The following is a 17,500-nucleotide window of genomic DNA, read 5'->3' as shown; positions in this document are numbered from 1 at the left end:
AACTTTTACCGTTTCACTGTGACTTTTCAATGCCATAATTAAGCATGCATACACAGACAGCCATACACACACACACACACACACACACACATGGAGAGATCCTGTGAAACTTTACCAAACATTTTCTCTGTGTATGTGTGCTTATGTGTGTCTGTGTGCTCAGACAGTTGGCAGACATTTTTGAGACTGGTTGTTGTTGTTGTTCTTGTTGTGGTTGTCTACACTGCTTCTTATTGCGGAAAGCAGTGCTGGGTGTTTAGGGTGTTGGTTAACTTAAGTATGGGAGGCGTGGCATGGCTTAATTAAAGTGCTAAAGTAGTGAAAGTTTGTTCTTTTCCTTGTTTTTTTGAAATGTATTTTATGTGTAGCCTACATTTGGGCGTTCTGACTAAACTGAAACTCAATATCACTCTCTCTCTCTCTCTCTTGTTCTCTCTTTTGCAGCATATTCTTCAAAATTCAAAATTTCAACAAAGAAGAAGAAAGCGTGTAAAACTCAAAGAGGCAAAAATTAAAAGAAAAACCAAAAAATCTCGGCTAATTGAAAGGCATCAAAATCAAATCGAAATCACGCGCTTCAATTCTGGCAGGGCTCTCTGGCTATTATAGAACGAACAAACGAAGTTACAAAAACTCACACACACACACACACACATACGCACCTATACAACTACACGCTTCAAGACGCTCTCAATATACACACACACACACAAACACTTGAATAAGGATGAGAAATAATTAAATAGCAACCAACTGGACCAATTAAATGTTAAAACAACAAAAAACCAGCAGCAACATCAACAACAACAACGTCAAAAACTTTGATAACAACAACAACAAAATTCCAAAATTTCATTCGAGGAGCGAGCTATTCCCCTCCCATTATCATACACACACACACACACACTCTCTCTCTCTCGGACTTAAAAACAAAAAGTAAATAAAATATAAAATGAACAAACATATTTAGGATTCTAAAAATAACAAAAGAAAAACAAAAAAACCAAAAGAAAAACCGGAAAAGAGTGTTAAAAAGCAGTCCAGAAGTAAAAAGGAAAGATCCTTTCTGTGTGTAAAATTAGCAAAAGCGTTAAAAAATTTAATTCCAAATTCCAAAAAGAAAAAAAAAACGCAAAAGCAAATTTCATAAATTAAAACAAGAAAAATAATAAAGAATATAAAAATAAATAGCAAAATCAAAAGTCATCAACAACTCACAACAACAACAAGGAACGACTGCAACAAGAACAAGAACAACAACAACAACGAGGAAGGACGGCCCCATCACCCCCACCCAACGCTATCCCCCCACCCTCCCCCACCACACACTACAAAATCAATTGAAAAATTGAAACTTATGGATTGCTGGACGGGTAACGCCCGACTGGCGAGTGTTTTAGTTTAAGGTAAGTGATATTTACAATATACCAACGATATACATTACGATCATTTATCGATAACACAATCTCTTTAACGATCGTTTATCGCTCGCCTTTTAATTAAGAATTTGTCATGCAAAGTCTTTCTTTTAAGTACCCAATCGCTTACATAATTAAGTATTCCGCTTTCATTTATTCACATCATCAGTTAACACGATTATTTTGAAGATCTTTATGATCGATATCAAGGCAAATGCTTGGATCCAACATACATATATTTTGTTTTGCCAAAGAAATCATCAAATTAAAGCAAAATAACATGTAAGTCGTGTTATTAGTTTTTGAAATCGGTTTTAAAGTGGCCCCAAATTCAGTCTAAGGTAAATTGGGTGGAATCGTCGATGATTTCATTTTTAACTTCTACAGAATTCCTAAAACAGTTATCGAAACTTTGCAAATCCGTAATTCATTAATTTTGGCAAACAATTTTAAATATTCATGTCTTTATATTCATATTGAAATTCGAGTTTTTTAAATTTGGTTTTAATAACTCCATTTTATTGAAGTAAAAAAAGAATTACTTAAAACCTGCTTAAGGGGTTTATCGTTTTTTTAACATTTCCTTGGGGCAATGTGACTCTAGTTATTCAGTATCAAAAGGACAAAGAACAAATGTTTTTGAGGTCAATAAAATGACAAGCTATATTTTTCCTTAATGTTTTCCTTCATGTTCCTTTGGTATTTATCATCATCTCCCTCAAAAATCGTCTTTTGGTGTATTTTTTTATTTATGTTGATGTTTATTTTGTTTGACATTTTCTGCTAAATTATGTTTGGCATACCTTAGCGAGGTATATATATATATATATATACATACTATATGTATTTGCACTTTAGTTACGAATTTTGCTAATTGTAAGGCATATAATTTTCAGGCAAAGCAAAGCAATGTATTGTTTTTTTTTCGGTTTTTTTTTTTGCCGTCGATTTTTAAGCATTCATTTCCCATTGTCAAAGCGCAGACGTCGCTTACTTCCGCTTCAGTAGAAACCGCTGCTGTTGTTGTTGCTGTTGTTGGTGTGTCATGCAATATTTTTTTTTTTGTTTTTTTTTGGCATTTTTTGTGTATTATTCGAACCGTTGCGTTTTCTGGCACTGACCTTGGCCTTCACAACAGATTTCCAAAAATTTCGGTTTTTATTTGGTCTTCAATTTGATGGCTACAGAAGGGGGAATAACAGGGCTTTTGTTCCATTTGATGCGAGACATTTTATTTGAAATACTTTGCAAATATTTTCTTTATGGTGATTTTAAAAATTTATTTTGGTAGTTTCATTTGTGAAAGAATTTCGTCATTTAAAGAAATAAATCTACAAAATTTCATATTCGATTCTCTGTGCAAACTTTCAGCCTCTACTTATTACTTAGTTTGTTTCTAGTTTAGCCTCTTTCAATTTCTAATAATATTTAAAACAATTTTAGTTAGTTAAAAGGTCCAAAATGAAAATGTATGCAGAGATAATTTAAATTAATGTAAATTTTGTTTGCCATTTCTAAATTTTTACAAATAAATCTTTAACAGTTCTTTCATTGTCGACATTGAGGACGTAACGCTTCCTTTCGATACAGATATTTGCACTCTCCCGGACTACTATCATACGGTTCGTCTTAAAGAGTAAACTTAAAAGAGATTTGCAATTTTCGGCACGCATTTTCGGAAGAAGCAAACCAACTAAAACTAAATATAGGTATTCCAATATATACGAATAAGTAGAATATCCAACGGTATAGCAAACTTTTCAAGCATCTTTTGAACACTCATGTCCATGGAAATGTAACGAAATTCTCATTCCCAGGGGCATCTTTTGTACGTTGAACAAATGCATTTGCTCATTAGCAACACGTTAGCACCGTTAGCAATAAAGAAAAAAAAAAAAAAACGTTAACGCCCAATTGATGAAATGGCAATAACGAAAACCCACAGGAAAAGCTATTTCAATTGATTGCCATAGAAAAGTAGTGACACAAGAACGAAACAACAACTAACAAAAATAATGGTGAAAGACATAGACGAAGAAAATAAGAAAGAAAGAAAGAAAATATCCAACTCACACAGCACAATTTATGCTGCAGCGTGACAAATCAATTTTAACTTCAAGTGAGTATTAACTATTATTCACTTTTACTATGACGATGATGACGATGACGATGACGACGATGGGAAAAGAGAGCGACTGCCGTCTGTAGTGTTGACAGAGAAAGGTCGTTTCTTTGCTGCTGGCGGCGGCATCTTCTATTATTTTTCTCAAAGATTCGCACGCTACGCTTGAAAAATCCGTTATTCATAGTCATAAATATATGTATATATGTACATATACACATGTACAGTGAAAAACCTTTTTGGATGCAAAAAAAACCTACTAAAAAGTATAGCAATCATTTGTTTTTGCGACTGTTAATAAAGGATATAAAAGTTTAGTAATGAATTTTTGATTAATAGCTTGAGAAATATGTATTTCCGCCTTTCATTTGCTATATATGTACATACATATGTATGTATCTAGTCAAGGTTATAAATTACACAAGGCGCTAGAATTGTTTGTCCTTAAAACAATTGTTAACCAATTCATTGATGTTAACTGAAGTTGGTTGCTCAGTTGGTTGGTTGGTCATTCATATTAATTTATGCTTTTATTTTGTTTTGTTTTCCGCATGCACAGTTGAATAGGTGTAGGTACATACATACATATTACGCATACGCCATGTATGCGTGTCTGAGATTATAATAATTGTTGATTTATGTACAATTTGCCAGCGTATTGTTGTTGTTGTTAGTTTTTTTTTTATTTTCTTTCTTAACACACGCGCTACCAGCGTTTTCAGACGTTTTTATGCAATTGCATTTTATATATACAAACGAGTGTATATCATTAAAAAAAGAAAAAAAAAAATAAATCAAAACACCACAACAACAATAACAATGGGAGGGAGGGAAAATAAAAAATATTATTGCAGTTTCTTATTTTTTTAACATTTTTTTTCTTTCTTCTTAGTAGTTTTTTTTTTTTTTTTGTTATCGAAAATGCGTGCTCAGCTCAGGTGAAGCGATTAGCTTCGAGGGTGGCGCCCATGGAACACGTAAAAATGTTTAGTGAAATGAAAAAAAAATAAAGAAACAGAAAAAAATGCAGGTACATATATAATTTGAAACGTGTCTTGAGTTGAGTTTTGTTTTTCTTGTTTTTAGAGATATTGACTATTTAAACGGGAGAATTTGAAAAGCCGTCGGCAAATGCCAAATTGAGGAGAAACGAGTGAGAAGAAGAAGCAGCTAAACGTTGAAACGTTTTGGAAATTGAAACCCGGCGATATGCCGTTCTTTTCGTTTCAAAACTTCTTGCATTCAAATTCAAGGTTAAGGGAGTTTGTCGAAGGGGGTGGGGTTAGTGAGAGATGGGGGAGGGGAGCTAATGGCTTGCAGTGATATATTTTACTTTAAGAGAATTTCAGAATGCAAATGCACAGAGACAAAGAGAGAGAGGTAGAGAGAGAGAGACAGTGAGAGACTTTGAAACGCAGTGAGAGCTTGCGCATATGATGACGTTCATTTAAGCTTCTTCTTCTTCTTGCTACTTGCTACTCAACTTGCATGCATGTGCATGGTCACCCTAAGCAGAAGGTGATGATGTGGTGGTGGACGTGGTGGACGTGGTGGTGATGTGTGCGTGAGAGAGCCTGTGCGTGCATTACAAAAACTACAAACGCAATTATATGCATTGCCGCCCCCACGACAAGGCCCCCCCCCCTTCAACAGACCACCTACCCACCCACCCCACCTTTTACCCCTACGCTAGACTAGACACTCCCGTTTACCACACTCTCGCTGCTTACACTTTCTATGCCTCTTCCACTCGTTTGTTCGCCTACTCCCATTGCAATGGGTCTCGCTGTCTCTCTCTGTCGAAGTCGTCTCTTTCTCGCTTGCTCAGTTAGATTTCATGTTGTAGTAGTTATTGCTGTTGTTATTGTTGGTATTTTAGTTCGGCGCGCTGGCGCCATATTGCTTGCATTTTTGCGGCACTTGTAATTGCATTTGCCGTGCGTCAATTATTGCGCATTTCTCAGTTGCGCTGTTCAATTTTGTATATTTTGTTGTTGTTACTCTTTTATCTGGCAGCCGCCTTCTTATTTACATGACAACAACAACAACAACAACTACAACAACAACTACAACTATTGTACATTTTTTTTTTTTGTTTGTTACCTTCTAATGCATAACACTAAAAACAAGAAATTAGTAAAACATAAAAAAAAAACACGATAAAAAAATAACATTATGTCCGCTCTCCTTGTCTATACTTAAAACTTAATATTAGTTGGTTAATAACGTCTTTCGTGAATACCCCATACCAAGACTATAACAGACTCGATGATTAAGAAATCATATGTAATCCAAGTGAATAGAATAAACCAAATGGAGATAAATCAAATTATTCAAATCCATTCAATCGTAATTACAACCATTCATAAACCAAAGAAACCTTTTCAAAATGAAGCTTTAGATTAATAATTAAACATGTGGCCAAAATACCTCCTTATATCCCTTATGGTTCCATTTTTATATCTAGAGCTTAGGATAGGACTAATCCATACAACAAAGTATTAGACATTATTAAGTAAGAAGAACTCAAGAAATCACTTTTGAATTAAATTAAACTGTTTTTATTTTGCCTCCTTTATAACCACTACTATAATTATGAACAGACACTTTTTGGTGTATTTGGCAAAAGTCATTGAAAAATTATAAAAACCAATATTAAAAAAAAAACGGAATCTAATCACTATTCTCATCTTTATATCCCATTCTTTGAAAAATATGAAATAAAAATGTAATTTTTAATGTTTAACATGTCGAAAAATTAATATAAATATTGCAAGGTGATGCGCTACTATAATTTTAAACACAGTTGTATGTTTATAATTCCTAATCTTAACAGGACCATTTTGTGAAAACTTTGTGCTTACCCATTTTATTTCGGTTCTGAAAGGGTTAAGTATATTTTGAATATATGTCGTTTTTAGTAGGAGTTACTATATATAAGTGTATTTTGAATACAAGTCTTTACTATTTGGAATTACCATGTATAGTGCTAATATTCCAATTAACAAAAGAATATTGTGTTTTGAAAAAAAAGGTTCCTCTTTTTTTTGAAAGCAAGAAAAAGTAATTTGAAATGATCTTAAATACAGATTTCAATCACTTTATGATGTTAACTAACCAATTTTTATGATAGAAGGAGAAGGAAGCTCCTCCAAACCCATAAAGTATGTAGATTCCCTTGATCAGGATCCATAGCCTGACCGATCTAGCCATGTCCATGTCCATAGAACTCGTTACTAATGTCTTTGCATTGATCTGCTTAACTTCTTTTGTGTGTTTGAGTGTGATTTAGATTTTTGTCAGTTTGTTTGGACAACTTTTTGGAGTTGCCAGATCAACAAGTCTTGATGGTTGACATGCAAATCGAAATCTCCTTCCCCTCCGCCTCACCCACCCAATTGGCAGCAATTAGCATTTCCACTGCAGATGAAGCTTGATGGCTTGATAGGTATGCGTCTGTGTGTGTGTGTGTGTGCATTGTTGTACCAGGTGCAGGTGCCATTGGTGAATTTATCTGATTGGTTGTTGTTGTTGTTGTTGTTGTTGTTGTTGTTGTAGTTGTAGTGTTTTTTTTTTGTGGGTACAGTTGCGCCGCCCAGCTTTGCGTGTTCGCAATGTCTATCTGCTATGTGCAATTGTGGATTAATTATAACCAAGGACCCACAAGATACAAACAAAGATACTAATGAACAAATGCTCTATGTTTCGCTCTTTCTGTGTGTTAGTGTGTGTGCCTCTGTGTGTGTGTACGTGTGTGTGCAATTTCCGCCCAACGGGCCATAGAACAAGGTTAATTCAGTTAGGCACTAGAGACACTAACCATTAGTTGCTATATCTGTGTCTGTGTATATATATTTTTTTCTTCTTTTTTGTTTTCGTTTTCATTTTTTGTTGTTGTTGGTGTGTTTTTTTTTTTGTTTTAATTACGCTCACTTACATAACAATTTTCATATAATGCGACACGCACGTAAATATGTATTTTAAATTGAATTGCCTGCAAATACACACACACACACACACACACATATGCATTATTTAAACAATTTGAAAACTTGTTAACTTCTGTGAATTTCATTTCAATTCGTTCCATTCCGTTGTCTTTTGGGCTACAAAAAATTTCACATCAAATTGGAATCCGGTTTTGGGCAATTTTATTTATGTTTTTTTTTTTCCAGCTACTTTCTTGAAAAGCCAAAAAAAAGAAGAATGAAAAAAACCCAAAATAGACATTAAATTAAATTAGAAAACACAAGGTTCAAATAATCACTAGATTAACTTACATTTCTTTTGTTTAATTACCATTTCGATATTTTATACCCTTAAATTTGGTTGCCGTTTGTCTATTTCTATGCCAGTTAATGAATCAGTTTTGGATCTATTTCTATAATTTCTAAAATGTATACCGCTTAGTTATTGAAATCGGAACGATGAGACAACTATAACATATAGTAAACTCAGAATGCATTTGTATGAAAGAGACAGCTATAGTGTGTTTTTCTATCAGCTGTTTGGAATAGAGCGAAAAAAAGGCCTCTGATTTGAAATGTGAGCAGTGAACAAAGACACAGAACAGAAGTGGTTTTAATTAGTTGTTACTTATAGGAATAGCTGTTGTGGTATTAAAACATCCACAAAAGATTAATGGTTTAAAGTTTCATCCTTTGTTTTTCCAAAGCATAAAGGTAGATATATAAAAACTTTGATCTTTCACTAAGCCAGAAATTTTTTTTAGTATTTCTGATGATATACAAATCGAAGACTCTACCTAGTTAATATGAAATCAATTTCTGTTCATAAATGACTCTGTTTTTTCGAGAAAATTACTACACTTTTTGATGAGTTGCTAAATCATTCTTTAAATTAGTTTCGACTCTTTTTAGTGTCATATTTTGAATTATACTCGATAATATCCTTTCTTTTTGTTATTATACTTGACATAAATCTGATTTAGAGCATGTTAAGTGTTGAGTCTTCTTTTAATCTGTCATAAAAATAATCATTTGTAAATCAAAAAGATCTGCAATTTGGATCAGATTGGACGGACTGGTTATTCGACATCCATGCCATGTATATCCTTCAAATTGTTGTCCAATTTATTGTCCAATTGGCATAGGAAAAAATCTTAATAAAAGAATTTCGGTTAAGACAATCATCCAAATGGTGAGAGGTATACAAAATGATATAGATACAAATAGTGCAGATTCAAATAGGTTGTATTTCAGATCTATATATGTATATGTATGTATATGCTCTGGTTTTTAAAAAACTGCAAATATTTTTTTGATAATGTCTACGAATGCAATCGAGTTGGGGAACAAGTAAAGACAACACTTGGAATCGAATAATGGAAATTGGCATTAACAAACATGATCCATATAAATGCAAAAATTTTGCCTATAAAAAAAAGGTCACTAGTTCTTAAAAAGTATCTTGTTCCAAACCTAAGAAATAAGCCGTTTATTTCTTATATTTGTACAACAAATTGTTGTTCTAAGATTTCAATAAATGTTCATGTTGTTGATGTTTAAAAATGGGCTCAAAAATGGGTCTTTGCGATCTATGCGAGACACTGTACATAGATAATTTTCAGATAGACCTTATGGTCTATAAGCCGGAGACCGCCTGAGCAGAAGCAGCAACAGCGGCGGCTCTGGTAGTGACAATTAGAAGCTGAAACAAAAGAAACAAAAAAAATTTCACCAGTCAACCAACCAACCACCGCACCACCATCACCACCAAAAAAAAAAACCATCAAACAAGCCAGCTAACTTTTCGCCACGGCCTCGGTTGTTGCAAATTTCCCATGACTTTGCCCCGTGAAAGAAGAACTTTCGAAAGTTTGCCAAGCAAAAAAAAAAACAACAACAAAAACAAAAAAAAACAAAGTAAAAAGAAAAAAAAATAAATATATATATAGATGCATAAATTTGGCATAAATAACTCTCTTGGACACCCCCTCACGACGCCGACGACGACGACGATGCTGAAGCGTTGAAAAATGATGGCAACACAAATTGCCAGCGATGATCATTTGGTGGGAGTAGATGGAAGTGGTAAACCGGGAGGAGTGGGAGGAGATGGCAAAATATATAGGTATATGGCGCATAGGAAGAGAAGATGATAATAATAAAGGAGGAGGAGGAGGAGGAGGCAAAGTAAAAAGGAGGAGTGAAATGGGGCTTAGGCGTGAATGATCGATTGTTCGTTCTGGTTGTAGTGTCTTTTCGGTTGAAATGCGGGCGGGCGGAGGCTAGTGATCCATGGTTTTTTATAACCATAAATATATATACGACAAATTTGTTTAAATGAATCCAATAAAATGCTTTCAAATAGTGTATGAGAATTCATATCAATCGGATGCATTTACCTATCCCAACCAAACCAAACAAACGAGAGACAGTAAACGAGAGTGAATTTCCAACGGGAAGTGATACAAATGGTTTACGAAATATGGCAACAAATGAAAGATAATTCTCAGAAAGTGATATTTGAAAAAATTGAAAAACAATTTCATTAAAGAACTGAAAATTATGATCGAAACATAAAAAGTTCTTAATACAAAACCTAAGAAGATGAGGTTGCCAAGTTCAGACAGTAAATCGTTTAAACATCAAATAATTTAGAACATGTAGAAGTTGATAGCAAATCTGTTTCTTAATTTGTGGAGGATTCAAATTTAAATTTTTTAAATATATACCAATTCAAACCAATTAAAAGGAGAACAGAAAAAGTTGAAAAGGTTTTGGCATTGGCCAACAATTTTCTTCTATCAAATTGTTTTCACAAACTATTTAATAAAAGTCACATGTTTTAAGTTTTTTGTCCATTTTCCAAGAATATATATTAATTTTACATGTAGATAGTGCTTAATTTTGTTTGATTTCAATTCAATTTTAAATAAAAGCAATTCAAAACTATTTTGTAAGACAAAACTTCTGGTTCGTTTTGGTTATTTTGAAAATTTGTTTTTAAAGAAAATCTTAAAAACTAGACTAGAAACTAAACAAAGAAAACCTTAACAATAAATGTTTCTTATTATTTAAATATTTTAAAATGCATTAACAACAAAGGCGGAGAAGTTCTCACATTGCGTATACGTAATTTTAATATAATAGCAAAAGGGATTAGGACTTCATTTAGACATAGTGGAACAGAAAGGAGGATTAACAAAGTCAACTTGGAGAATTTAAATGAATAATGTGAAATTATTTTAAAAGAAAAATCTATGAAAATACGTTCATCGTTATGAAAACAATTTAAAACTTGGAAACAATATGATAAAAACTATATGAAAATCGTTTCATGAAAGTTTTTTGTTTTTTCCTTCGAATAAATACATATAAAATTAAACTTGTTAAGAAATTATTCAAGATTATAATACAAACGAATATATGGAAAATATATTTATAACGAATTTATAACGAAATTAATATATACAAGAACATTTGGATCAAAGTTCCTTTTGTTATCACTTAATAGACATTTTCTAGGTTTTAAACTTAAGACTTAAAAATAAAATAGAAAAGGTTTTAGAAATGAAATGAAGTATATAAAGTTCTTTTTGTTTTCATTCAATGAACCTAAGAAAATTGAACTTGTTAAAAGTTAATTTAAGATTTGAATACAAAAGGCAGGCAAATTGGAAAATTTGCCATATTCCTGCACACACAGAAAGAAACGATTGCTATTGATTAATACAAAATTGAATTTCGATTAATTAGTTAGGCTTTAAAATCAAATTGGGTAAAAAAATAAAATAGTTTTGTGGCTTTCTTCTTCTTCTTCTTGGGGCTCAGTGGCCTATTGGTTTGTTTTTTTTTTTGGTGCCTACAAACACACAAATTAGGCAAAAGAATAGAAACTACAAAAAGAAACAACAAAAGAAGAAGATGAAATTGCGAGTCTATTGAACCTTTTCGCACAACAACAACAACAAAAACAACAACTATAAAATTCTGCCTCTTTTTTTTTTTGCCAGTTTTAGTTTTCGTTTTTGCACACAATAAAAAAAAGGTTCATTGAACTCTCGCACAACGTATTTCTGGGTGAATTGTTGTTGCCCGAAAGATCAACGACACGCACAATCATAGGCCAAACGACACACGCACAAAAAAGAAATAAGCAAGCAAAAAAAAAAAAAACACAAAAAAAACCAACAAAATTCGCAAAAAAAAGCAACAACAAACACAACCAAAATACAAAAGTTAATGAACTCTCGACGTTGGCGAAAAATGAGACAAAAAAAAAAACAACAACAAAAAAAGTGCGTAACGATAAGCGCGTACGCACAATAAAAAAGAAAAAAAAACAGCAAAGAAAAGCAACAACAAAAAAAATGGCAAACAAAATGTTGCCAAAAAAACACACATACACACACACAGACAACAACAAATTTCTGCCTACTTTTTGTGTTGCTGGCAAAATTTTTTGCCGACGCTCTCGCAACATTCTGCTTTATTTTTTTTTTTTGTTGTTACTGTGGTTTTTTTCAAAGTCAAGTTGAAGAGCGGCCAAAAATTATGCGAGTGTGTGTGTGTGTATGCGTATGAGTGATATTTATTTGCGAATTCTCTAAATATTAACACGGTCTCTCTCTCTCTCTCTCTCTCTCTCTCTCAATATATCGCTCTCTTGTTAGCTATAATAATTTTGGTAATCTTTTTACTCGCTTGCTATCGCTCTCTCTCGCTCTGTCTCTTTCTATACTTGCTTACGCAATTCATACATATGTTTGGCAAACATGTTTACACACACACACACACACACACACAAACATAGCTAATTTATGTATGATCAAAGAAATGAAACGATTTTGAATATAACAAACATTTATCTCTGTTTTTTTCTTTGGTCAAACTTAAACAAAGTTTTTTGGCCACCCAATGTGAATAAGTTAATACATTTGGTTGCCAAGAGACGTAATGAAGAGCACTCAATGGGGGCCCAAAACAATAAATTATCAATGATGATCTCACATTTATGTAGTCATGGACTTTCTTTTCTCCCCCTTTTCTCCCTCTCGCTCAAAGGAATAGTGAAAGTTATCCCTTGAGAATAATTAAGGTGGATTGCCAATTTGACATCATACAGGAAGTATTAACTGAGCTACAGCTCAGTTGGCTAACTAGCTGGCCATATCAAACAGTTTTATGAAAATGCCAATCCACACATTGAAATTTTTGATCTTAGATATAGACAAAATAATTTATCATCTGCAATTTAACCTTATGAACTTTTGCGCATGCAACAGCAAACTTTCAGTCATTAATCAGTAAATAATTCCTCATATTTGACATATATGACCAATTTGACTAGTTATTAACCAAGGGGGAAAAACAACAAAAAAAAAAGAAGAAAAAAACGAACAAATTCAAATTAATAACAATAGAAAATTTCGCAAATTTGCAAGTTAAGCACATGTTGTTATCTCCGTTTGTATATCTGTCAGTAAGTAGGTCAGAGAGACACACACACACACGCACACACATACGCACTCACGCACTCACGCAAAAATAAATAAAGAGAATACGCAAAAAAAAAAAAAAAAAACAAGAAACAGAAACCGCAAGCCGGCTGCGTAGATTGCGTATACGCAATGTGTGTCAAGGACAGATATGTGCGATTTTTTTTTTATGTTGCCCATTTTTCTGCCTCTCTTCCTCTTCCTCTCGTCAGCCTCTACTTTTGCTTCCTCTTCTTCATCTACACTTTGATGATTTTTAATGTTTAATTTGCCAAAGCCAACGAAGAGAGAGAGAGAGGAACGAGGAGTAGCGGGAGGAGGAAGAGGAGAGTCAAGCGAGTCGTTGTTGTCGTCGTCGCAGCTAAATTTAAACGACGCCTGGCCCCCAGGCCGCTGACTGGCTGGCTGGTTGGCTGGCAACACCAACAACAACAACAACAATAAGGCACCTACTGAACTAATTTGTTCAGCGTCTATATGTGTGTTTGTGTGTGTGTACGCTTAGATAGCATTGAATTTCAGCTGTGTGTGCGACGACTAGCCGCCCCAACAAACCCGCTAGAAACGTTTCGTATACCCATGGATTTTGCAAACTATATGTACATATATATATATATATATATATATGTATGTATATTCGCAATTCACGCCCACGGTCAAGCCAAAGGTCAGGCTCGTCAGGCAGTTCCGCACACACAAGACTCGACTCAGCTCAACTCAAACTCAAACTCGACTCGACTTGGCGGCGGCTTAAAAAAAAATACACACACACATTCATTAGTTCTCTCCCTCACCCCCTCTTCTCTATAACTTTATGCCTATTTTGTGTTTTTTTTTTTGGCGATTTTGAAATGACACCAAACGCAACTCGAAACACACACACACACACGTAAAATTAGCTAAAACAAAAATACATTGTGGGAAATTGGCCAAGACTTGGCAACCATCTAATTGAAGTGAAAACTTTTGAAATCCATGTGGATAGCTCAGACTAACGAGTACACCAACATGACACTCAACCCCTCTAAAACAAATTGTGAATTTAAAGAGTTTTTCAAAATTCCATAAATCTGAACTGAAAATGTAGTAGAATCTATAAATATTTAATTTAATCTTTATTAAAAAAATACAAGGGCGAAAAAAAAATTTAAAAACTCTCACAAAGAATTTACCATCCATTTCAAAATAAAATTTTTTCAAGAATGACTTAACTTTTATTGCTTTTTTTATTCACTTTGTGACATTTTCTTCTATAAAGCATTTTCGTTCGCCAAAGTTAAGTCTCTGAGACTTAAGATATCGATATTTTATTGTTTCATTAACCTTTTTGTTTTAACATTTTAGTTAAAAACTTACATTTGTTTATTAATAATATATTCAAAATTCTTGAAAATGTGATTATTAGTTTATATTATTTGTTAAATTATATGACAATTGTTAAAAAAATCAAGAAGTTTAGAGGGTTCAGTTAATTTAATCGATAAGTTTTTAATGAATTTGATTAAAACGATATTTTTGGCTATTTATTTTGAAAATCCTCAAAGAGAAGTTTGTGAAATCCTTATTCAATTGATTTTGTTGACGATTGTTTGATTGAAATCAATTACAACCAAAATTCTTAATGAATTTAGTTTGATTTTATTACGAAATCGATAGTTTTCTGCATAATAATCGAACTTGATAATCTTATTTAAACAGTATTTTAGGTCAACAACAATCGAAACTTTTACTTGATTTCTTATTAATCGCTTAATATCGATTAATCATTGAACATTCTCAACGAAGTTGAATCGGTTTTCAAGATCAATTTAGCTGAATTATAATGTTGGAAAAATAAAAACTATTTGATAGTGGTTTTTTAGGCCAATAATACTTGAAACTTTGAAATAATTTCTAATTAATCGATCAATATTGTATAATCATTCACAGTCTCAAAGAATTTAATTGTATTTTCATGATCAATCCATTTTGAGACTTTTAGAAATCGTACAACAATTGCAATTCAAAACGAAATTTACTTGGTCAAAAATAGTTAATTAAATCTATTTTCTTTAAGAATTTAAATTGATTAATTATTAAATTGAAATTGTACAGTACTAAATTTATATTAATTATCGAAATTACCAACAAATTTAACTTGTGTCTTAAATTGAAATCAATAACAATTGAAAATATTAAAACAAATTTCACTAAAAGTATTATTTAGGCCAAAAAGTAATGGAAATTAAATTTAGCAAGTTTACTTTCAGTTTTTTTAATTTAATCGAAATAATTCTCAATGTATTCAAACTGATGATTTGCTATCTCTTTCATCAAGAAACTGTTTGATTCTCAGTCAACTGAATCCGCAATTTCATCTTTTGTTCGTGTTTTTGCCTGTCTTTCGTCTCTCTGTTAACTTATGACAAATTTCCGATTGGGTCTCACGCACGCAGCTCAACTCATTTATTTGCGAATTCTCATTTTATTTTGTGTTTTTTTTCTCTTCTTTTTTTTTTTTTTTTTTGCATGGATCGCGGAAACGAAACAAAGCGTTGTTAGTGTGTGTCTGTGTGTGTGTGTATGTGTGTTTGTTTGTATGTGTACAATATGCGAACGCATTGCGTAATCTGCTCACTTTGTGACTTGACAACACACAGCAGCAACAACAACAACAACAACAACAACACACAGTACACACAATATACTGGTGGCAAAAATTATTGTAGGAGAAGAAGAAGAAGAAGCCGAAGTGTGAGGGAGAATTGTGGACAGCAGCAGCAGGAGAAGAGGTGGGAGGGGAAGCGGGTTATGTTAGTTGCCTGCCTGGTTAGCGTCTCGTCTACATACAATATTCACACACACACATACATACATATGTAAAAGCAGTTAGAAGTCAAATGGCGCTGTCGAAATGACAACAGGCAGCAGCAACAACAACAACAACAAGCAACATGTTGCTGCAGCTTTCTATCTCTGTGTGCGTTTGTGTGTGAGCTTTCCTTAGCTGTATAATTTTTGATTGTTGTTGCTGTCTGTCTTTTTTTTTGGTTTTTTTATACCCTTGCAAAAAGGGTATATTAATTTTGGTCAAAAGTGTGCAACGCATAGAAGGAAGCATTTCCGACCATATAAAGTATATATATTCTTGATCAGCACGACGAGACGAGTTCAAATCGCCATGTCCGTCCGTCCGTCCGTCCGTCCGTCCGTCCGTCCGTCCGTCCGTCCGTCCGTCCGTCTGGATCAACGCAAACTCCTCCTAGACCGAAAGAGCTACAGAGCTGAAATTTTGCATGTAGGCTTGTATATACTGCAGGCGTTGTATATCTCGGATTCAGCCGGATCGGATCACTATATCATATAGCTCCCATACAAATGGCAAAGTCACGAACAGTGACTTTTCTTAATAACTTCGTTATTTTCTGAGCTATTGTCATGAAATTTAATATTGGTGAGTTAATTATACATATAAACGATTGTGCCAAATTTGGTCAAGATCGGGTGACTATATCATATAGCTCCCATAGGAACGATCTTTCGAAAACAGTGACTTTTGTCAATAACTTCGTTACTTTTGACGCGATTGCTTTCAAATTAAACATTTGTTAGTTTAATATATCTGTTAATGACTGTACCGAATTTGATAAAGATCGGGTTACTATATCATATAGCTCCCATAGGAACGATCGGTGGAAAACAGTGACTTTGATCAATATCTTAGTTTTTTCCTATGCTAAGATTGTAGGCCGTTCTTTCGCAAACATTAGCCTTTTTAGCTTGAACGTTTTTCCACTTTGATGGCTAAAGGTAAGGAAAGAGTTACCATAAAAGTTGCAAGGGTATACAAACTTTGACGCGGTCGAAGTTAGCCCCGGCCCTCTGGTTTTTTGCTGCGTTGGTGCTGACTGTTTGGCCTCTGATAGTTGTTGTTGTTGTTGTTGTTGTTGCTGCCGCTGCTGCTGCTGCTGCTTTGCTCTGTGCGTAAGCGGCTATAAATTTAGCAAGCCCCACGAAATGAGTTAAAGAAGAAGAAGAAGAACGACAAGAAGAAGCAGCAGCAGCAAAAAGAGAGTGTAGAACAATGTGTGTGTATGTGTGTGTGTACATAAATTATGAAAGATTTTTGCAAACATTTGAACTAGCTTCTTCTTCTTCTTCTTCTGTTAATAATAAAAGGAAATTTCAATATATTTGTTACTTTTATTTCACATTGATAAGCCAATTAGAAATTATTTCTCACTTTAAAACTGAACAAAACTGAAATTAGCTCATTTCATCAGGAGGTGAAATAAATTATTGAAAAATTAAATGAAATATGAGTCAAACTAAAAGTATTTAGGAGGACTAAAATCATTGATGAATCCTCACGGGGAGAGTCCCGTATCACCTAATTAGTAATATTTCTAATTATCTTTTTACTTTTTTCGGCTCTCTTTTAGTGGTTCGTGCAATTTTGTTAAGTCCTCTTATTTACAAAATGCTTTAATTGAAAATTGTTCTACTAACAAAGACAAA

At 33.4% G+C, this 17,500-nt stretch overlaps 2 protein-coding genes across 2 annotated transcripts in view; one reads left to right on the top strand and one right to left on the bottom strand.

Moving 5' to 3' along the window:
* LOC6648261 overlaps positions 1-17,500 on the bottom strand; it is a 34,183-nt gene that overhangs the window by 13,290 nt on the left and 3,393 nt on the right. The gene's annotated exons all lie outside the window — the stretch shown is intronic.
* Positions 1,331-17,500, top strand: part of LOC6648257 (longitudinals lacking protein, isoforms J/P/Q/S/Z) — a 131,688-nt gene continuing 115,518 nt past the window's right edge. Inside the window, exon 1 of the mRNA XM_047011407.1 lies at positions 1,331-1,406. The gene's annotated coding sequence lies outside the window, so the exon portion shown is untranslated. The remainder of the gene's footprint in view (positions 1,407-17,500) is intronic.

This window comes from Drosophila willistoni (genome assembly GCF_018902025.1).
Source record: "Drosophila willistoni isolate 14030-0811.24 chromosome XL unlocalized genomic scaffold, UCI_dwil_1.1 Seg141, whole genome shotgun sequence".
In the NCBI taxonomy this organism is placed as follows: domain Eukaryota; kingdom Metazoa; phylum Arthropoda; class Insecta; order Diptera; family Drosophilidae; genus Drosophila; species Drosophila willistoni.
Note: the sequence above shows the minus strand (reverse complement) of the source record. Positions and strands in the feature narration are given on the sequence as shown.